The sequence below is a fragment of the Carettochelys insculpta genome, chromosome 1 (assembly GCF_033958435.1).
Source record: "Carettochelys insculpta isolate YL-2023 chromosome 1, ASM3395843v1, whole genome shotgun sequence".
Classification (NCBI taxonomy): Eukaryota; Metazoa; Chordata; order Testudines; family Carettochelyidae; genus Carettochelys; species Carettochelys insculpta.
The window spans coordinates 51972286-51995025 of record NC_134137.1 but is presented as its reverse complement, the minus strand read 5'-3'; the positions used below and the strand labels follow the sequence as shown (position 1 = coordinate 51995025).

Genomic DNA, 22740 nt, shown 5'->3' with positions numbered 1-22740 from the left:
GAGCCGGCAGGCAGAGCAGGACAGCCCCTACAGCTTGATCAACCCCAGCTGGAGCGTTGGGGCTGGCCCTGATCCCTTGCAAGAGCACCAGACAGGCTGAGCAAGGCAAGTCCTGGGGCAGGGCAAAGCTGAGAAGGAGATGGATGTGCCTGGCTGTTAAGTGGATGGTTCACAGCTCATTCAGGCCCACCTCTGGCTGCACCACTGCCGCAAATACACTTCAAAAGGAGCAGACTTGCACTGGCCAGGTGTCGCCCTATGCCCTATAGCACCTGGAAAAGCTCTGTGTCTTCAGAAATATCTCCAGAGCCCGATTTGGCTGTTTATGTCACGTCACACCTTGGCTAAAAGCTGATTGCAATGACAGTGGCGACTGGTAAGGGCAGTTCTGGGGGAGGGGTCATGTGCCCCTGCCCCTCCCTTTCCCTGGTCTGCCAATGCCCCGCCCCCTCCCCAAGGCCCATCCCATCCCCATCCATGCTCCACATCCCTCCCCTGCCATCTGGCTTCTGGTGAGTGGGGGGAAAGTTGGGGGAACCACCTCCGCACTCAGTGGAAACAGCGCAGCTCTGATGGTGTGTGTGGGGTGGGGGGGACAGCTGGCTGCAGGGCGTGTCTCCCCCTGTGCAGCACGCATGCATTGCCCCTGAGTAATGTACCTGTGAGCTAGCATGCTTTTTTCCTATTCTTTTTCTCCTTCTGCACCTGTCTCCACAATAAGCATGCCTGCAGCGAGCTGGTCTTCTTTTTAGGGGGTGCAGCCATCTCAAGTGAGAGGGGCGTGTGGCTGTGGTAGATGGAGAGGGAGGGAGAAAGCAGCTTGGGAAGGGAGGTGTGGAGGTAGCAAATATGCCTGGTGATTACGGGATTTGATACTGCTGGGAAAAGAAACTACCATTTTAACTCTCTGGCACATGCGCCATTTGAGCATGCTCTGGTGGGGGGCGGCGCAGAAAGTAAAAGGCGAGCAGCTAAAACTCCTCCCTACACCCAGTCTGGTGGTGGACAGCCAGATCTAGAAAAAGTAAGTTACTCTCCCATGCACTGTCATTATATAATAGCTTTTAATACTTATTGGTAGAACCGTCCTCCGCAGTATCTTGAAGCTGGCTGTGCACATCAGACTTTGATGTCACGGTCATATCCTCCATGTCATACAGTTCTCAGCTGCCCAGAAAAATCACCTGGTCAGACATCCTATTATAGTGGCCATGGAGTTTTCGGGGCACTTGGGTTCTGGCTACATTGTCTGGTGTGCTTTGGGGGTAATTGTCCACCCCGCAACCCCCCGATTTCATTGGGTACATTGGTGGCATCATTCTCAAAAATGTGGTTTGGTTCCTGATAGTATGTGGCCCCTCCTCACTTCATGGTAGTGTCCAAGCACACCACAGCCTTAATGTAGTGACCCTCATAGCACTCCTCTGAGGCAGAGAGGGGCAAACTATTATCTGCATTCAATAGAAGGGGAAATGAGGTCCACAGGGCATCAAGTGAGGCACAGAGGAAGTCTGTGGCAGAAAACTGGGACTCTAACATGAATTGATTGAATCCCAGACACAGTGTCCTAAGCTGGGCACCTGAAGACCCTGCAACACAGCTTTCAGTAAACATCAACATGCATAAAATAAGACCTCTTTTGCCAGTGGGCCTGCAGCCTGACTGAACAGATAGTCTCTCATGTGCATTCACAGACCAGTCTGATGGATGGCAGAGACTCAGCCCCAGGTAACTCCTCAGACTCCAACAATTACCCTGCTTTTATCAACCTAAGTGTGTGTGAAAGCCAACAATCCTGATGTCCTGCACAGACAGGTCACTTTAAGGGTATATCTGTGTGGGAGCTGGTGGTATAATCCCAGGTGGGGTGTAGATGCTAGATCTGAGTTCACTGCAGTTCATTTTCATGGCAGCTCAATGGCTGGTGGGACAGATCACAACCCAGTCTGAAAGTCTAGTTCATACTAGAGAGGGCTAGTCATTTTTGCAGCCAGTGCAGCCCTGGCTAAGTGCTTATTTTTAGCACACGCGCTCAGTCAAAGCTACGAGAACTGGAAACAGCTGCAGTGCAGACATACCCAAGGCTCTGTTTTTTCAGGGTAATGTTTAGAGCAAGCCTGTTACCTCTGTTCCCACCTGTCTCCGTTTTTAACCTGTTCCTCCCAACCTTCTTTTCTCTCAGATCCCCCCTCTTCTCACTCCCAACTCCTCCCCTGGGACCAGCCAGTGGCCTCACCTTAGAGCTGGAATGGTTCTTGAAGTATGAAACCAATTTGAAATCCAAAGCCAATTGTGCTTTGAACACTTTAATTGTTGCCTACATGTTCCCTCTTAAAATGGAAACTTTTTGGGCCAGGCCCATGCATTGCATGACAGTGAGCACACTGTTGGAACTCAGCAAGTAATTAAGAGGTTGGGAGACTGAATTCACGGTGTCAGCAGCTGATCTTAATGCATCAGTATCCGAGAAAGACAAATTCTTCAGTGCTAGTAAAATCTGGCCTCTCCTCCTCTGTTTCTGGGAAAGGAGAAACCCTGGTCTCTCCCTTTCCCCACAACCCACAATCACTAGGAAGAACCATGTGTTGGAATGGAACAGGGGGACAGTGAGGAGGAGCTCGGATTTGTGGACTCCTGGCTGAGCTCCAGAATGAAGTGTGAGTCTGGGAGATGTTTCCTTGGGGCTATGCAATGCCTTTAGAATGTCTTGCCTATCAGCTAGAGGGAGCCCTCCATCATTCTCATGAGATGGTTTAGTAGGTGGCATACTGAGTATGCAGGTTGGACAGCATGGGAGCGTTGGCTCTGCTTTAGGGAAGGGGGCCATCCTGGCTGACCATGTAAGGCTAAAATTGGCAGCTGTTGGGGAGTAAGCACTCTCCTTGGAGAAGGAATAACCTTTTTCCTCAGGAGCTGCTGAAAGATATCAAGTCAACACCTAGACCTTGTGACTTGAGCCCCATATCATCCCTACTGACAGAGATTAGCAACAACGTGGACCAGATCCTTGGTGTCTGCACCTGGAAAGCCAGGGGATCAGGCCAGCTGCAGATTTCCTCTGCTAGAGTGAAATCTCTGTGTGGCATAAAGCCAGTGTAACTGGCTCTCCCCAGCCATTTCCACAGACAACCATAAGCAGGAGTTCCCCAACACTCCTCCACCCCGTAACAATCCCTTAAAGGCCATTACTTTCAGCGTAATTCAGAGCAGTACCAAGGCTGCTCTGACTTGCATTAGAGGACGGCTCCATGTTATGGAAGCGCACTAAGCAGATTTCTTCTGAATCTGGCACTCTGGCTCCAGCTTTGCAGAGGGAAACCTATCATCCCCCTGAAGGGAAGCCCATAGCCCAGCCAATTCTGTGGACTCTGCAGACCTCAAACTACCTTCCTGTCTCAAAGCTCCAATTTTTGAACAAGTTATTTGAGAAGCTAGTGAAGAACCATGTCCAACCACACATATCAACTGTCCACATCTTAGCCCTTTCCTGGCTGCAGGTCAGGACAAGTCGTGAATGCGAAGACAACGATCTTAGTCCTCATAGGCCTGTTGCAGCATTTGATACTTCTTATCATGGCACACTACTGTCTCAATTCCAAAGTACAGCCGGGTTTATTGGAAAAGCTCTGGAACGTGCTTTTGGACAAATCCATCTGCCACTACCCTATACCAACTGGGAGTGCTAGGAATGTGGTGGCTACCCAGCTCTAAAACTGATGTAATGACTGTGGGACAGCTCTGATACTGCTGCATCCTGGGAGAGAAGACTCTTATGGAAGTCCCCAGTGCTGAGCCCAGTGGCCTGGGTTAGTTGCTTGGGAGAAGGCTTAGCTTCCCGCTGCAGAACTGTGATTTGGCTATTATAAAACTATAGACTCATAGAATACTAGAACTAGAAGGGACATCAAGAGGTCATCACGTCAGCAGTATCACGGTCCCTCAGGGCAGGACCAAGCACCATCTGTATTGTAACTGTTAGATATTTGTTCAACCTGTTCTTTAATACCCCCAGTAGTAGAGATCCTACTTCTCTCTATTTTTGAATGAAAAATCAAGACCCTGGTATTCGGCATAATGGACGGTTCGCATAGGAGAGGCAGACCCCACGGAGAATGGGTAGATGATGTAGTAGATTGGTGTAGAGCTAGTCTATAGAAACTAAGCCACTCTGCACTGGATAGGGAAAGATGGAAGGACATAGTGAGAGAGGCATCAGACACCAATGGGCGCTGAGCCCACAGTTGTTAATAATGATGATGATGATGATGAGTAGAGATTCTACAACCACCCTAAGCAATTTATTCCAGTCATTAACCAGCCTAATAGGAATTCTTTCCAAATGTCCAACCTAAACCTCCCTTGTTGAAGTTTAAGCCCATTGCTTCCTATTCTGTCACCAGAGGCCAAGGAGACTAATTTGTCTCCCTCCTCCTTGGAACACCCTTTTAGGTACAGTAGTCCCTTGAGCTACGCAAGGGCTCCGTTCCCATGCACCCTTGCCTTACTTGAACTACGCATATGTCAGGGGGTGGCATTTTTCCCTGGCGGAAAGTATGTTCTGCAGCTGGAGAAGCAGCAGGAGCACCTGGAGTTCCTTTGGAACGGTAAGTTGGGGGTGGGGGCGGGGGCAAAATTGGGGAGGGTTAAGCCTGGTGGTGGGTTTGGGCCATGGGAGGGGGGCAGGGGAGTTAAGCCTGGGGTGGGTTGGGGCTTCAGGGTGGCCAGGGGGATGGAGTTGAGCTGGGACCATGCAGCCCTGTGGGGGACTGAGCCAGAGCTGCGTGCTGGGATGGTGAGCAGAAGCTGTCTGGGAGGGGGTGGGGCTGGGCTGAGGAGGTATTGGACTGGGGCCGTGTGGGGTGGGGAGGAGGTTTCAATGGGGGCAGCAGGGTTGAGGGGAGGTTGAGCCAGGGCCGGGGGAGCGGGCATTTCAAGAGATTACTGTACTTGAAAGCTGCTATCAAGTCCCCCTCAGCCTTCTCTTTTCCAAATTAAACACACCAGTTCTTTCATAGGTCATAGTCTCTAGACCTTTAATCATTTTAGTTGCTCTTATATTGCCTCCTGTCACTTCCCCTAGGCTGGGGGTGGCTTAGAGGCAGAACCAGAGTGCACACTGCTCCAGTCAATCTTCCATGGTCGGAGCAACTCCAATGGGGCTAGTCCAGCCGGCACAATTCAGAGCAACTATTAGATGCCTGTAAATTATGACAGGAGGTGGTTCAGCTCCAAGGTTGCAGGATGAGAGAGAGATTGTAGAACACAAAATAGTTACAACTAACGATTCAGTCCCCCAGTTTTAGTAATTCTACTAATGCAGACGTAAACAAAATCATTATGCACAGGAATTACTTTCAACATGAGCTACATTTGAACAATAAGACATTCAGAGCCATAATTTCAAAGGCGTGTGCAAAAAATGTCTATGCCCATTGCTGACGGCCCATTTTAGAAGCCCAACAATCTCCGTGGTAAATGTATCATGGGAGCGAGCAAATGTGCACAGAAATGCACACTTTTGAAGATACGGGCTTACACAACATGTAAAACTCTAACGGTAATTATAAAAATAGAACCAGGTTTTGAGCTTACACGCTTTGACCAGAGAAACTCCCCTTTATGGATGGCCTCAGTGAGACAATTCTACCTCTCAGGAGCAAATGAGGATGTGATGTGGTTTGTTGCCAATGCCAGGCCTGCCTCCTCAGCTACAGACAGCCTGCCAACCTTAAACAAATTCTCAGCAACCACTATAGATCACAACACAGGAACTCTAAACCTGGAACCGATCCCTGCAACAAAACTTGCTGCCAACTCTGTTCACATATCTACACCAGTGATAGCAGCACAGGACCTAACATCAACCGTACCATCAGGGCCTCCTTTACTTGCACATCTACTAATATAATATATGCCATCATGTGTCAGCAATGCCCCACTGCAATTTACTAGACAGTCTCTATGTAAAAGAATAAATGGAGATAAATCCAATATCAGGAACGGTAATGTACAGAAACCTGTGGGAGAGCACTTTAATCTCCCTGGACACTCAGTAACAGATTTAAAAGTTGCAGTCCTAAAACAAAGACATTTCAAAAATCAAATGGAGAGAGAAATCTCTGAGCTGCAATTTATTTGCAAATTTGACTCCATCAACCAAGGATTAAACGAGACTGGGAGTGTCTGTCCCCTAACAAAAGCAGCTTCTCTACCCTGGGTGTTAATATCTCCCCATTATACTCTGACAATGGGCCTGTCTGATCTGACTTGTTTCTTCCTCTTTTGATACATACTACTGGTAATGAGCCATTTCCACCTTGCTGAATAGACCTTGTCAGCTCTGGCCCTCCCTTTTACTGGGACCCCACTCTTTAAACCCCACACCCCCATGCATCTGATGAAGTGGGTCTTTGCCCACAAAAGCTTCTGCTCCAAAATATCTGTTAGTCTATAAGGTGCCACAGGACTTCTTGTTGTTCTCGAAGATACAAACTAACACAGCTACCTCTGATGCTGTTTGGAAATGTCAGCTCAATGAATCCCGTAGGAGTTTACAATAAAAACAGCAGGAAATGATAAACCAGGGTCAGACAGGTCTTGAATATTCCACAGTTGAAATAAGGTAGGAGCAAGAGGAATTGGATCTCAAAAATGGGATTCAGATGTGAAATGCCAAGACTGGCAGTGTGGCTGGTGTCAGGGCTGGTGGCGTGGCCTGGATCATGGCTGGGAGGGGAGCCCAGTGGCCAGGAGAGTGCCGCTCCCATCTCCTCAGGAGAGCCTGGAGGCAGCAGCAGAGGGGCTGGCTTTGATCTGTCCTGATCCAACAAACCACCTCCTTCAGGACTGGTCAAGTCCGAGAGTGCAGGACCAGTGAGGTCCAACCTGCACCACGCAAATAATACCAAGTCCAGAGGGAAAATATTTTGTGTAATGCCTTGTTTTAGATGGGCTCCAAGTAGGTTAATCTGACATCACTCTGGTGAAGACCATGGAACTATCTCATAAACTATTGTTAAATACAATCCTTGGCATATTTACCTTCCAGGTCGACTTTGTGCCAAACTTCTTCAGAATCAATGGGCCATTGGAGCAGTTGCTGATGCAAGCCAGTGAATTAATCTTGAATAATCACCATGACATTGAGCTCTGGAAGACAAAGAACATGCATTTATTGCATGCCTACTTTGCCTCTAATAAGTATTGACTTTACTAACCAATGCAGTTATGAGACTTGTTGCTGTACTACTCCAGGAAGACTGTTCACAGTATTACACATCAGAAACTCATCCCCCCGCCCCCACCTGCTCCTCTGAGGAACGTTATGCACAGATAAAAGGGAACTATGTGCATTTGTATTTGGCTGCAAGCACCTTCCTCTGTATAAGTTTGGTGGCTAAATTTATTTGACAATAAACGGCCTCAATCAGTTCTGCAGAAACAACTCTCTGCAGTATCATGCAGATTATGCAGTACATGACTTTCCTGTTGCAGAGACAAGACACTTCACTGCAAGGTTATTCCATATGACACTGAACTTGTGTTTTTACCTAAAGTTGTATTCTAGAGATAGTGTGATGATTTAAAATGGCTTCATTTTGAAATAGGCCACTGTACCTGTACATAATGTAGCACGCACACAAATTTCTGGCAAAGAGTATTATAGATGAAGCATGACAAGCTTTAGAAAAGGCCAAATATAAATCCAGAATTGAAGCTCCTGAAACATGACATTCTATGGAAGGTAATACAGAAGATGGCTTTTTTTTTTGTATCTACAATAATCACAACTGTGTGTTCTAAAATAGGGCCCTGAAATTCAGTGTTATGGGGATAAAAAGTATTCAGGAATCATTCTTAAAAAACTTTGTTTCTGGCCCATCCGCCTAGGGTGGACATAACTGCCATTATACTCAATGGGAAGTTTATTTATCCAGCCACTACAGGACTGGGCATCTATCCAAAAGAAGAGTACCGAAGGCGCTTTTTTCCACCAGTTATTCAAAATGAAATAAAGGAAGAGAAAAACAAGCAATATTTTTACAAGTTTTCACCCTCATCTGTTAGACTTTTGTGCCTAATCAATATTTGCAATAGTTTAGGCTCTATTTCTTCTCTGTTCTGGATGATATTTCTTCAACTCGCTATAAAAAAAGGCCTTTTCTCAACACATTCCTGGTACATCATTTTCCTTCTTTTGCATGCTGTATGTTGCACATTCCTTGGCTTTCTGATGCCCCTCATTTCTCAATGGTAGAAAAACCAGGATCTAAAAATCACAGTTAAAATGTTCTGATTTTTGACAGCTTTCAGTAAACAGTTGTTCTGTCTTCGTGGTTTGAAGGTCACTACGTAGAAAAGGACTGAAGAGGAGACCCACTCTGTGTAGCATTTGAGCTCCGCTCCTGCAAGGTTTGTAACACTGACCTACACTTGTCTTGTTCTAAGCATTTGGAGTTGAAAAGCGAAACCCTCTAAGCAAAGCGCACATTACTGCACATTTGACCTCTTTTCTCCTGTCTTAGAAGGCTTGCAGTAGGATCTTTTGCTCTGAGCAGATTAGATACCATGTCTTCAGGGAAAAGAGAAAACCACAGAGCATGCTGCATGTTGCTCAAACGCTCTTGTTATTCTGAGGCCTAAGGAAAGGAGGAAGGAAGCTTGAGGCTGGTGGTTTGGCAGGTGTGAAGCCTTTTTACAGAGACATCTGTTTTTAGTGGTAGCTCTGGGGCTGCGTCTGAGCGGAGGAGCCCACCTCCCCCTCCTCCCCTGGGGTACACACAAAGAGATCTGGGTTCCTGAAGAAATGATGTGTCCGTGCTGGCAGCTCCCTCAAGCTGCACTTTGAGCCTTTGCACTGTCATATTTGTATGGGAGGGTTGCAAAGTGAGAGAATTCCTTCCTGTAAACCAACAACTGTTCAATGCAGCTGTTCGGCTGCTGCGGTAGTCAGAGGTTTCTGCTGCTGTGCTGGCAGTCACAAAATGGATGTGAGGGAGAATACAAAATGGGTGAAAGATGACACTCCCCTAAGCTCTTTGTAAAGACTTTTACCTGGATGCTACCTGTGACACCACATGAAAATTAACTTCAAGCCAGTGGCTCTGTGCATAGCTTCCTTCCCCCTCACATGCCTTATTCCTCCTGGCTGTGCCTCTGTGTAGGACTGTGTCCCCACCCCCTCCTTCCCATTATAGGCTGTATGTGCCTCATTCCCCCTCTGCCCCCTTCCATTCTGGGGTCCACTGATTGCCCCTGCCAGAGGGTCTGTATGCACCCCCATTGCCCTCTTCCTTCTGTAACACAGACAGACCCAGGTCACTGGCCCTAGGGATTCAGCCTGCGATCATAAGGACTAAAGCCCTGTGCTCTGCTGCATGAGCTAAAGGCCAGCTGGCTCTCAGCCAAGCCTGTAGAGCAGAGACTTCACTCGCCCTAGCATGAGGTCTCAGTGCCTCTGGGTGCTACCTGCTTCCCTTGGCTGAGGAAGCACATCCCAAGCTTCCGAGACCTTCCAGCAGCTCATTGCTGACAGCCCCCCGGTTGTAACACCAACAGACCCGGGTCACCAGCAGCAGGGATTGAACCTGTAATCATAGGGGCTAAAGCCCTGCACTCTACCAGATGAGCTTAAGGCCAGCGTGTGCAGTAGTGGACAAGGTTTTAGCCCCTATAATCACAGGTTCAGTCCCTGGTACTGGCAACCCAGGTCCATCAGCATTACACTCCCATATTAGGGATTCTGCCTGCCCTCCCTCCTTACCCCTGCACCCAATGTCTCAGGTTCTAGAGACCACCCCTTCCTGGATCTCCACCAGGAATGTTCTGAGGAAAACCTAAGCAGGATTGCTGGCATGTATTACATTGCTAGGGGCCAAATACCATCCAGCCCTTCCTGCAATCTCAGGGTGCTAACCTATGTGGTGCCCCTAGCTGAGCTTCAGAACTGACTGACTGGGTGCCTTAACACACCCCTCTCCTAGGACTCATCCCAGATGTGCGAAACATCTGGTTGCCAGCTCAGCTTTATCAGGGCAGGCAGCAGCTGTGAAGCTGTAAACACACGATACACATGGTACATATCGCCTAAGCTAACGCCTTTAAGCTCTTCACTTAACAGATACCGCACAAAACAATCAACCAGCCTAAGCACTGTATCAACATTAGCTCACCCTCCCTTTGGGAGACCCTCTTTGTTCTGTTAGACAGGCAAAATCTGCCCCTCTGCTTATTATCCTACCCTGCTGCAGCTTTCCTCGTCTTAATCTGATGCAAAATGGCTCCCCCTCTGCAATATCTTACCCTCAATCCACCCCCACCCCAGCTCACCAGCTTCTTTTGTCCTCTCTTTTGGTTACCTTCCAGTGCTCCCAAATTCCCCTCCTTTCAGTGCAGAGGACAAGGCAAACCCACTGTCCCAAGCTGTTTGATTTTGACTAGGTGAGAGAGAATTGCTCACCATTGTCTCCGGCCTGGCAGACACAGGCCACAGCCTTGTTGATTCATGGTGGTTCTATGCCGCTGTAATTTCATGATACTAAATCATAAAATAACCCTCTTTCAGTAGTGGTACAATCCCCTCTGTGTTCCCCCGTTATCTCCCCCCCCCGCTGAGATCAGAGCCTCCCCTACTCCCCCCTTGCCCCAAGGCAGGGCATGTGCGCAGCTCCCTTCTTCCATCCTCTCCCTTTCAGTCAGTCAGGGCGTGGAGATATTAAACAGTAGTGGGAGGATGGGTAGAGTTGTATTTGGGGGTATTATTATGCAGGAAGGTGTTTAATGGCTGCCATAGCTGGTGCTTTGATCTCCAGACATTTCCAGGGGTGGTTGAAGCTGGGGCCCTGCTGAACACATGACAACTCCACGGGTCCCCCATTTATTTTCCTCCTTTCAACAGTTCAATTCTCCCCTGCCCTCGCCAGATCAATAAAATTCTGGTCAGTGATGACTGAGGTCTAAAACATTTCCTGACGTTTTGGACTTGATCGGATGTGATGCTCTAAAGCTTATCCTGTTGCATGCCTACAGCCGGAGCAGGCTGGCAAGCTGAGTGTAAGGTCCTGCAAGCTTGGCCAAGGAATGAAATGCTTCTTTTATATCGGGGTGAGCAAAGTGGGGGGTGGATCCCCCTCGGGGATGTGCGTGAAATTTCGAAAGGAGGGGGCAGCATGACTGGCTGCTGTGGGCCAGGCTCATCCATCTCATTAAAAATGTTGAAACATGTGACTGTTTTTATGTCTGTGTATTCACATTTATATACCGATTAATAATGTTTTTCATTCTACAGACTTAATTCCTTACTCGTGCCAAAAGGTTGTTTTTTTTTTTCATACAAACATAACCAAAACTGCCATCGGTTTGGCTTATATTAGATAGGTTGGGAGGCCCCTGCTAATTGCAGGGATGAAAAGTGGGGCCTGACATAAGAAGTTTGCTCACCCCTGCTTTAGCTGAGCGTGATGGCAGAGTCTCAGCTGACGTCCTGCACTGAACTGAAAGAGCTTTGTTACTGTTCATCATAGGCTCAGAGGGGGAGCTGTGTTAGTCTGGAGCTTCACAGATAACAGGCAAGTCCTGTAGCACCTTAGAGACTAACGCATTTGTTAGGTCAGCAGCTTTTGTGGGTAAGACCCATTTCCTCAGATTTGGAGTAGACAATTAGAATCCAAGGTTTATACGGCAGTGGGTGGGGGGAAGGAAGGAGGAAAAAGGGGGTTCCCTATCACTGATAGAACCAGTAGAACAAGCAAATTAAGCTTATCAAGTGGGATGGGTGCCATTTCTACGAATGTCAAAGGTGGGGAAATTGCCTGTGTAATGCATAAGATAATTGAAATCCCTGTTAAGGCCTAATTCAAAAGTGTCAAATTTCAAATGAATTCTAATTCAGATGTCTCCCTAAGAACGTGCAGGGCAGCCAGCAGACTTGCTGGGCCCCCGGGCACCATACGTGTGGTGGGGGGGCTGGCTCTGTGCCCCCCCAAATAGGAAGGGCCTTGTGCATGGCTTGGGCTAGCCTCCCCCAGCCACACAGAACACTCTGGCCGTTTCTACATAGGCCACTTCCAAAGGAAGTGGCATGCCAATATATGGAGCGAAAGATGCTAATGAGGCATGGATGCAAATTCCCCACGCCTCATTAGCATAACATCAGGTGATTTGGAGTCCGGAAGACCGTTCTTCCAAAAATTTTTGGGAAGAAGGGGCCTCCAGGAGGAGGACTTCCTTCCAGAAGCCCCCTTGGGGCTGTGCTTCTACATGGCATTTTGGAGTCCGGAAGAACAGTCTTCCAGACTCCAAATCATGTGATGTTATGCTAATGAGGTGCGGGGAATTTGGATCCGGGCCTCATTAGCATCTTTCGCTCTGTGTATTAGCATGCCACTTCCAGAGGAAGTGGCCTGTGTAGAAACGGCCTCTGACTGGAGCTCTGGCAGCAATTTAAAGGGCCCAGGGCTCCAGCTGCCCCCACTGATGCAGTAGATGCCCTGGACTGTTATAAATCACTGGCCCCTGGGGCAGCTGCCTCATTTGCCCCACCCCCTCCATTGTTGGGCCTGCCCACGTGGTCACACAGTGTCTTGGACTTTGTTTAAACTTTACAAGGTCTTCTGCCCTGAGGCAATACAGTGCACAGGGCCTAATCCTGTCTTATTAAATCAAAGGGGTGGGAGGTGACATTTAGTTGAATGAAAGGAAGCTCAGGCCCTGAGTCCATTAGAATGGGGGGTGATGCTCCATGCCCTTTTACTTGCTACTTGCAAAGCCTTTTGCACCCGCGCAGCCTGGGTGTATCATGCTGCATCTCCCTGGAATCCTCGCCTTTCCCTTCCCCAGTCAGTGCTACCCCTCTGCCAACTCTGCTGGTAACAGTCACTGTATCGGGGCTGGTTCTCCACTGTCTTGTGAATTGTGCAATGCTTTACACTTGTGCAAAGTGAGTGCAACAGTCTTCATGATACCAGCAGGGTTGGCGGTGGCTGAGGAAGGAAAAAATAAGAATTGCAGGGAGACGGATCAAGAGAGTTGCTTTGCTATGTTGCTTGTGTGCCTTGTTCAGAGGCCTATTAATGTGATATTTAGCTGTCCAATTTCTGTCAGGGGAATTGAGCAAAGAGTAGATGGTTTTGGGGCAGAACTTGGCTGTTATCATTCCTAATATTCCACGCAGTGCTAGACTCCAGTCCTCTGATATCCAAGCAGAAGGGTCAAAACTCTGGAAAACCAAAGGGGTTAGGTAGCATTATATAGCTCCCCACACAGAAGACAGGATTTCTGCCATTTCATGGCTAACGTAGTCTCCAGAGCTACCCTATCCCATGGCACTCTCTGGAACAGCATTCAACTGGTGAACTAAATCTATTGGATTTTCAAGTCTGGCACCAAAAGCATAAATTCTGTCCTTATTTTGGACAGACAGAAAAGTCACACTGTAATGCTGTCCATTTCATAGAAACATAGAACACTAGGACTGGAAGGGACCTCGAGAGGCCATCGAGTCCAGCTCCCTGCCCTAATGGCAGGACCAAGTACTGTCTAAACCATCCCTGACTGACATCCGTCTAACCTATTCTTAAATATCTCCAGCAATGGAGATTCCACAACCTCCCTTGGCAATTTATTCCACTGTTTGACCGCCCTGACAGTTAGGAACTTTTTGCTGATGTCCAACCTAAACCTCCCTTGCTGCAGTTTAAGTCCATTGCCTCTTGTTCTATCCTGAGAGGCCAAAAAGAACAAGTTTTCTCCCTCCTCCTTATGACTCCCTTTTAGATACCTGAAAACCGCTATTATGTCTCCCCTCAATCTTCTCTTTTCCAAACTAAACAGGCCCAATTCTTTCAGCCTTTCTTCGCAGGTCATATTCTCTAGACATTAAATCATTCTTGTTGCTCTTTTCTGGACCCTCTCTAATTTCTCCACATCTTTCTTGACCTGCGGTGCCAAGAACTGGACACAATACTCCAGCTGAGGCCTAACCAGCGCAGAGTTGAGAGGAAGAATGACTTCTCGTGTCTTGTTCACAATACACCTGTTAATGCATCCCAGAATCCTGTTTGCTTTTTTTGCAACAGCATCACACTGTTGACTCATATTTAGCTTGTGGTCCACTATAACCCCTAGATCCCTTTCTGCTGTAGTGATTCCTAGACAGTCTCTCCCCATTCTGTATGTGTGAAACTGATTGTTCCTTCCAAAGTGGAGCACTTTGCATTTGTCCTTATTAAACTTCATCCTGTTTACCTCAGACCATTTCTCCAATTTATCCAGATCATTTTGAATTATGACCCTATCCTCCAAAGCAGTTGCAACCCTCCCAGCTTGGTATCATCTGCAAACTTAATAAGCCTACTTTCTATGCAATATCTAAATCGTTGATGAAGATATTGAACAGAACCAGCCCTAACACAGACCCCTGTGGAACCCCACTTGTTATACTTCTCCAGCAGGATTGTGAACCATTAAGGACTACTCTCTGAGTGCGGTTGTATTATAAAGATACCATTTAATAGGTAGCAGGTATTAAACAAACAAAAGGAAATATTTTTTTTCATGTAAGGCACAATCAATCTGTGGAACTCCTTGTCAGAGGATGTTGTGAAGACAAGGACTTTAACAGGGTTCAGAAAAGAAGTAGATAAATTCATGGGAAATAGCTCTATCAATGGCTGTTTGCCATGATGGGTAGAAATGGCATCCGAAGCCTGTTTGTCAGAAGTTGGCCATGGGTCACAGGGGATGGATCACTTGATGACCACTGGTTCTGTTCGTTCTTCTGGGGCAAGTGGCATTGGCCACTGGTGGCAGACAGGATACTGGGCTAGATGGATCTTTGGCTTGACCCAGTATGGCCATTCTTATGTTCTTATCTCCATTTACCAGACAGCTAGTGTTCTGGGAGATATTTGTAAGTGAGATCGCACTTGAACCTTCTAGTTTGCAGAAGCCGTTTGATTTTGAAATACAGGGTTCCTTTTCAAACACTCATTCTCTTCCTTGCAATGAGTCTCACCAGGAATAGGGCCAGGAAGTTATTTTAGAGCACAATGAATGAACCTAATCAGACGTAGTAGTGGCTAACAAAAGTGCATAAAAAGAATAAATGACTTTTTGACAAGGCTAAAAACAGAAGAAAGTGGCATAATTGCTGGAAATATCCAAATCACACAGCAAGAGGCATCTTGGGTTGATAAGTTACAGCAGCACCACTGCAAATGGAACCCTTTGGGATAGTGTGATTGAATAGTTTGACTTATTTAGCGTTGAAGTAAGCAGTAAATAGATACGTCAATCCCGTGCAGCCCTACATTGTTCCATTAGAGGGTGGCTATGGTCAGAAAACTCATTCTGTGGAACATAGGACCTTGTTGCTTCACATATTATCTACTCCCCATGGGGTAAATTTTCAAAGCATTGCACAGGGTTTCTAGCTGTGTGACTCCTATTAAAGTCAATAGGAGTTGAGCAGAACATTGAGATGTTATACCTATAAGTCTTTGGAGTCTTCTGCTATTGGCTTAGTGCCCTGACAAAGCGATGAGTTTACTACCATCAATATGGCAAAGTCAACGAGGCACAAGAAAAGGGGGGTGAGCCTCTATTCAGTGGTGTCTCCCACAGCAGCAACACGATCCTCAGCAGGCTGTGCAGAGCAGATGGTGTACTAGAGCAGGAGAAGTTTAGATGGATTTGTTTTTAGCTGCTAAGTGGTGACTGTGGTGCCATTGGTTGCAAGAAATGCAGTTTTGACTTGTCGAGTTTGCAGTTCTGTTCTGGAAGTTGTTGATGGGAATTAATAGGGGATATGATGAAGCTGATCACAGAGCTGTCTTTTGCAGTACTGCCAACCCCAAAGGTTCAAAAATCATGAGCCAGGCTCACTCAGATTGTTTTAAAGTCCTGAGATCATGTAGAACTAATAGCTTTAGTAAGAGAGAGGTAGCCGTGTGAGTCTGTATCCTAACAAAACAACAAAGCAGTCATGTAGCACTTTAAAGACTAAAAAAAAAAAATTATTAGGTGATGAGCTTTCATGGGACAGACACACTTCTTCAGGTCTGCGGATAGTACATTTCCAGTACAGCACTACCTGATTACTTTTTTGTTTTAATAGATTGTGTTCTTTTTGTTTGTCTTCTGCTTTTTGAGCCTTTAGGGTCCACTGGCGTCAGATTTTGGAGGCCACAAAGTCTGGACACTTACTTTTTCTTTTGAATGAAGGCTAAAATCATCACATATCACTGGTCTCTAGGAGCTGGGGCTTTAAGAAGAACAATTATCATGAGACTCATGACAAAATCATGAGAGCTGGCAACTCTGCTCTCTAGCCACAGATACCTGAAAGGGAAGCTTTACTTTCTGCATTGCAGGCAGTTCTGAGGTTTTCAGTACCCATTTCTTATCAGGGTAAGCAATTTCTTTCCTAAGATCTTACTTGCTTCACAGGTATCTATCAAACCACTGTGCCCCAGCTTGCCCAAGCTTGTGCGGACCTCTTGCACTGGGAAATATGATAATACTTCTGTGTTTAAAGTAGCTTTTCAATACTGAAAAAGAACCTATCCTCTAAGTATGATAAGCTTTTGCTTCTCTGTTGATCTTATGATTGTGATCTAGGAAATATGTTCAGTACAGATGGTTCCATTAGTGGTGGTGGAGTTCAAAGATGATGTGCTTAGCTACATATGTTCTGCAGACACTGATGAAGTTATGGACGGATAAAAACATTACATCTGGTATCATAAGCTTCACAAGTGAACTGCAATTCTCGGTTGCATCACTAGGTGGCACACAACAATGAGTGCTGTGGAAAGTTAAACAATGAAAGCTATCATTAGGCTGAATTTGGTCTGTAGTTTCTGTGTTGCTGTAACACATGTTAACAACATGGAGACAAAGTTCTAAATTTTCATAGATTCTGAAGGCCAGAAGGGGTCACTGTGATCATCTAGTCCGACCTCCTCAATAACACAGAACTTTCCTAAAACAACTCCAGTCTTGATTTTAAAAGGATCAGAGATGGTGACTCCACCACAAGTCAAGGTAAGTTGTTCCAGTGGTTAATTATTGCTGTAGGTAAAGATTTACACCTTATTTACACCTTACAAATTTGTCTAGTTTTAACTTCTAGCCATAGGTCATGTAATACCCTTGTCTTCTAGACTGAAGAGCCCATTATTAGATACTTGTTCACCCTGTAGGTCTTAGAAACTGTGATCAAGTCACCCTTTAACTTTCTCTCTGTTAAGCAAAATAGATTGAACTCCTCGAGTTTATCAGTATAAGGAATGTTTTCCAATCTCTTAACCATGTTCATGGCCCTCCACTGAAGTTTTAAACCACTATATCAACATCCTCCTTGAGCGTGGGCACCAGAACTGTGGATACTGTTCCAGCAGCCATCATGCCAATGTCAAAGACAGAGGGAACATTTACATTACCGGGCAGATCAACCCAGTCTAGGTCGATCTTCCAGGGTTTGATTTTGTGGGTCTAGCAGCGATGTGCAAAATCAAACTATCAGGGCTTGACAGTTGACCCCTGTACTCCTAATTCTCATGAGAAGTAAGAGGTTGGCCAAATAAATCAACTGTAGAAACATTGATTCCAGCTCTGCAATTTCCGTAACTAGAATTGCATATCCATGATAGAAGTTAAGGTCTAGAGTAGACCTGCCCAGAGCTAATATAACTTCCTTACTCCTATATGAGATTCCCCAAGACTGGGAGCTCATGTTCAGCCGATTATTTTCCATGACCCATCAGTCTTTCTCAAGCTTCCTTGGATAAAGGCCCCCATCCTATGAGTGTATCCTACATTCTTTCTTCCATGACAGTGGCAACTGGTGAGAACTCCAAGGGGGCACCTGCCATGTGCCCCCACCCACCCGCAGCTTCCCTCTGCCCAAAGCCCTTCCCAGCCCTGCCCCTCTCTGGCCAGCGCTCTTTCCCTTCTTCCTCTGGCGGCACCACATCATTTCTGGTGATTGCGGGGGGCTGTCCCTTCCTGTCCTGCGAGTGGCTCAGCCCAAAGAGCAGCATGATCAGGATGTGCCACTCTGGGGGAGAGCTGGGATCATCCCTGCAGTCACTAGAAGCTGTGTGGTGTGGTGGTGACAATGATTGAGAAGGGGTCTGGATGCTGGGGGTGCATGTGTGACCTCATGTGTTGCCCCTTTTCCTAGATGCATGATTTTATGTTGGCAATATGAAAACATGGTTTTTTGCTTGCACACAGCTTACCGAGTGATCCCAGTCACTCTGTATCAGTATCTTTGTCCTTTCAATATTTACCACTCTCCCAGTTGCTGCTGGCAGATGGGCCTGAATTAATGATGATACTTTTTGCCACCGTGGAAAAATCAGTGTGGTCAACTTGGATTGACAGTAAATGCCAAAGAAACAAAATGGCTGCATTTTGCAAAGGATTGGTAGATAAAGTTTTGAAATGCAGCAGAGATGGAGATTGTAGAACATGCAGAATCTTATGATTCTGATCTAGGAAACATGATCAGTACAGATGTTTCCATTAGTGGTGGTGGAGTTAAAATATGATGTGCTTAGCTACATATGTTCTGTAGACACTGATGAAATTATGGACTGCTAAAAACATTACATCTGGTATCAAGGTGAAAATATTATCAAACCAGTGTTCTAACTATACTGTATTATTCTGGTCTGGAAGCAGCTGCATTACATGAAACAAAGAAATGAATTGAAAGTTGGAGGCAATAGAGATGAGAGTTCTTCAAAGATAGCAAGTGTTAAATGGAATGGTTTTGAGATGAAGTTAGAGTCAGTTAGTGTGGGCCTGGCTGTAAATGAGAAGAATCTGATGGTGGGGACACTATAGAAGACAAGCAAATGATGTGATGGCAGAGAAAATATTGCAAACGGAACCAAGGTCAGTCTGACCTAGAAGATGACCACCAGCTAGATGGCAGGACTTCCTATGTTGGGACATAAAGGGGAAACAAGCCATGGACAGGAATGAGCACTGCTCCTTGTGTCTGCAAAAATATTCTGAGATGAAAAGAAAAATTTTTGAGTCACCTGAAGACAGTATTTCAGGCCACCCTTCTGCCAGGGGGAGCTGGCATCAACCAGGACAGATGCAATATCTAGGGCTCCTTTTCAAGAATATGACACAGAATCAGCTTGAGACCCCACCCAAAATCCTGGGAAATTTACATACTGGCAACACTTCCCCCATCACAAAAAAAACAAAACAAAACAAAACAAAACAAAAAACACAGAACACCTTTTAATGAAAGGAAGGAAGTCACCCAACCTAAATTAGGGAAAATGTGAGCAGAATACCCACCCCAGATTGCATGGGGAAGAGTCTTCTGCCTCATGTTTGTGTTCTACAACCAAAAGTTCCTTCTCTGTGCCAAAGCTTGTATGGGGGAGGGGTGGGGTGCCAATGCAGAATGCCTAGGCAGGATGAGAACAACAAGAAGTCTTGTGGCACCTTATAGACTAACAGATATTTTGAAGCATAAGCTTTTGTGGGCAAAGACCTGCTTCATCAGATGCATGAGTGGGGGAGGGTGGTTTCAGAGGGGTATTTAGAGAGTGGTGTCCCAGTAAAAGGAGGGCCAGAGCTGACAAGGTCTATTGAGCAAGGTGGAAATGGCCCATTATCAATACTACGTATCAAAAGAGGAAAAAACAAGTCAGAGCAGACAACGGGATATGAGCCATTGTCAGAGTCTAATGGGAAGATCTTAACACCCAGGGCAGAGGAGCTGTTTTTGTAAGCTGCAAGCCACTCCCAGTCTCCATTTAATCCTTGGTTAATGGAGTCAAACTTGCAAATAAATTGCAGCTCAGAGATTTCTGTCTCCATTTGATTTTTGAATTTTTTTTTTGTTTCAGGACTGCCACCCTTAACACAAAGCACTCTCGGAGCTGTAGTTCCTTGGCCAGCTCCCTTCCTAGTGAGCTGGCCGTGGAGCAGGGAAGGGACTACATTTCCCAGCATGCCCTTGGCTTCTAGGACCAGGAGAGGGAGGGGAAAGAAGCAATATTATTTTTCACTTACAAGATCCCAGAAGGTTATTTTCTATAAAACCTTTAGTACTGTATACATCTTTAGTACGTTACAACAAAATCATTTGACCAGTCAATTTTAAACCTCTCATGCACACTCATGGAACAGCTGTTTTGAACTCCTTTATATTTAAAAAAATGTGGTCCACATTTACAAAAAACAGCATTTCCCCCTACCACCACCCCCCCACACTGAAATTCCTGCATACTTGCCTGGTGCCCTTCTGTGCTCCTTCACCACTCCCCACCCACGGTGGCTGTCCTCAGTCGGTTAGGTCCCAGGGTTTAGAAGTGCATTTGGATGAGTTCACCTCCCCTCTGGGAAAGAAGTCACCTGGCTTGCTACACTGTCTGAGCACTGACTCTAGCCGGCTGCCTGACCACGAGCTGCTTCTCACTGTTTGGTCAGCCTGCCAGCCGCTGCTACTTGCCACCTGACACCCACACCCCTGAGCCACTGTTCTTCACCATCTGGTTAATGGCTTACAGCTTTCATGGGCCGCCCATCAGTTACCTTGTGTGGCCACAATGCCTTGCTGCTGTGACCTCTGGAGGTCAGTCTCGGTGATTTTTTTTTAAGCTCTTAGAAGTCTGAGGAAAAATACTGCCTCACCACAGTGATTTCAGCTTTCACTGAGCGCTTAACATAACAAAAGGATCCTAACGGAGACTATTTAGCTCTGTCTTTGAGCAGTGAGGAGGAGTAGATTAAACCAGACCAAGGGTCCTTAGGGAGAGTCCACACCCCCTGGCTGGGACACGTGTCCCCACCCTTCCTACTTTCACAGGCTCTTTCTTGGCAGTCACTCGATATTGAGTAGGACGTCTTCACGTCACCCTCCTATTTGTGACTCTATTGGTGGCTGATCAGCCCAATTCTGGAGCCACAGGTCTTATCACAGAAGAGGCAGGGGTTAGTAGCTGTTGGAGGGGTGCAGGACAGTTCTTGACACTTTTCTTCTTCTCCTTCTCCTCACTGTGGCGGGACCTCTCAGGCTGCACCACCCCCTCACAGATGACCGTTCTGCGCTGGGGATGGTCTTGGGCAAGGTTGTCCCAAGTGTCGACACCGAAGCTGCTCTTTTTCGTATGGGCCTCCAGCATGTCCTTATATCGCTTCCGCTGGTCCCCAGTGCTCCTCTGTCCTTCCTCCAATTCGGAAAACAGAATCTGTTTTGGGAGGCGCCGATCAGACATCCGAACCGTGTGACCAGTCCAGCGAAGTTGTTGATAAATTATAATGGCTTCAATGCTGGTCTTGTTCGACTCTTCCAGGACGCTAGTGTTTGTGCACCTGCCCTCCCAAGAGGTATTTAGGATTCTCCTGAGGCAGCATTGGTGATATTGTTCAAGTGCCTTCTTATGATGTTTGTATGTTGTCCAGGTTCCACATGCATATAATATAGGTAGCAGTCTGTCGTGTCCAATGATGACACCTTGAGCTTGCACAGGCTTATTGGTTGTGGATTTGCATGTGGCTGAGGAGTCCAAGCTTTGAACGGCATGGGCGTTCACAGTGAGGGCAAGGGAATTGTCCTTGCTCTGTTGGTGCGGCAGCTGCTGTTGCTTTCTTCCTTTCATGAGCATCAATGAGGCACACGCGTCACTGCTCTTCAAAGTTGTCATATGCATGTCGTACGAGAGCACGCCAGCCTGTTTGGTCTTTTGCATGCTGCTCTAGCTGATCTGGTTTTAAACCAGCATGAGCAATGTTGGCCTTCACACAGTCTTTATACCTCTTGCGAGGCCTACCTTGATTCTTTTTGCCCTGGGAGAGTTCACCATAGAGGAGTTGCTTAGGGATTCTTGACTCTTCCATTCATATGATGTGCTCTGTCCAGCAGAGCTGGGCTTTCAGAATCATGGCTTTGATGCTTGTGGTTCCTGCTCTGTCCAGGACTTCCAGGTTTATAACTCTTTCCAGCCATTGAATGTGCAGTATTGACCTCAGGCTGCATGTGTGGAAGCCCTCCAGCAGTTTTATATGTTTTCTGTACAAGATCCAGGTTTCACAGCCACACAGGAGACTGGTCAGGACTACAGCCTTGTACACTTTCAGTTTAGTGGACTGTCAGATATTGTGCTGATTCCACACTTGCACTCTCAGATGTCCTAGTGCCCGGCTGGCGTGGCAGATTCTGGCATTGATTTCTTTGTCAAGGGAGCCATCATTGGCTATCACACTGCCAAGGTACTTGAACTCCTCTACTGTTTTTAACTCTTTTTCTTCAGTAAAGATTGAAGCAGGGAGAACAGCAGATCCTAGGGCAGGATGAAACAGTACCTCGGTCTTTCCAAGGCTGATGGTCAAACTGAACAGGCGAGTGACATCAGCAAACTTGTTGACAATGGGCTGGAGATCAGATTCCTTGTGTGCCATAAGTGCACAGTTGTCAGCAAAAAGGGCTTCAAAGACAAGCCTCTCGAGCATCTTGGTTTTAGTATACAGATGACGAAGGTCCAAAAGTGACCCATCAAGTCTGTATTTTATGTTGACTCCATGGTCCAGGTCCCTAACTGCGTGGCTGAGGACGCATGTGAAAAAGAGGTAGAATAACACTGGGGCCAGCACGCACCCTTGCTTCACACCATTGGATATCTCAAATGGATCTGAGGATTCGCCATTTGAAAGAACAAAGCCAGTCATGTCATCATGGGACAGGCATATGAGGTTAACAAATCTCGG

At 46.6% G+C, this 22740-nt stretch overlaps 1 long non-coding RNA gene across 1 annotated transcript in view; it reads right to left on the bottom strand.

The window, feature by feature from the left end:
- The window catches only part of LOC142004644 (uncharacterized), a 71620-nt gene extending 51138 nt beyond the window's left edge, over window positions 1-20482 (bottom strand). The window contains exons 1-2 of the long non-coding RNA XR_012643002.1: window positions 20268-20482; window positions 7042-7149 (exon numbers count right to left, since the gene is read on the bottom strand). This is a non-coding gene — a long non-coding RNA (uncharacterized LOC142004644). The remainder of the gene's footprint in view (window positions 1-7041; window positions 7150-20267) is intronic.
- Window positions 20483-22740: the final 2258 nt, after the last annotated feature.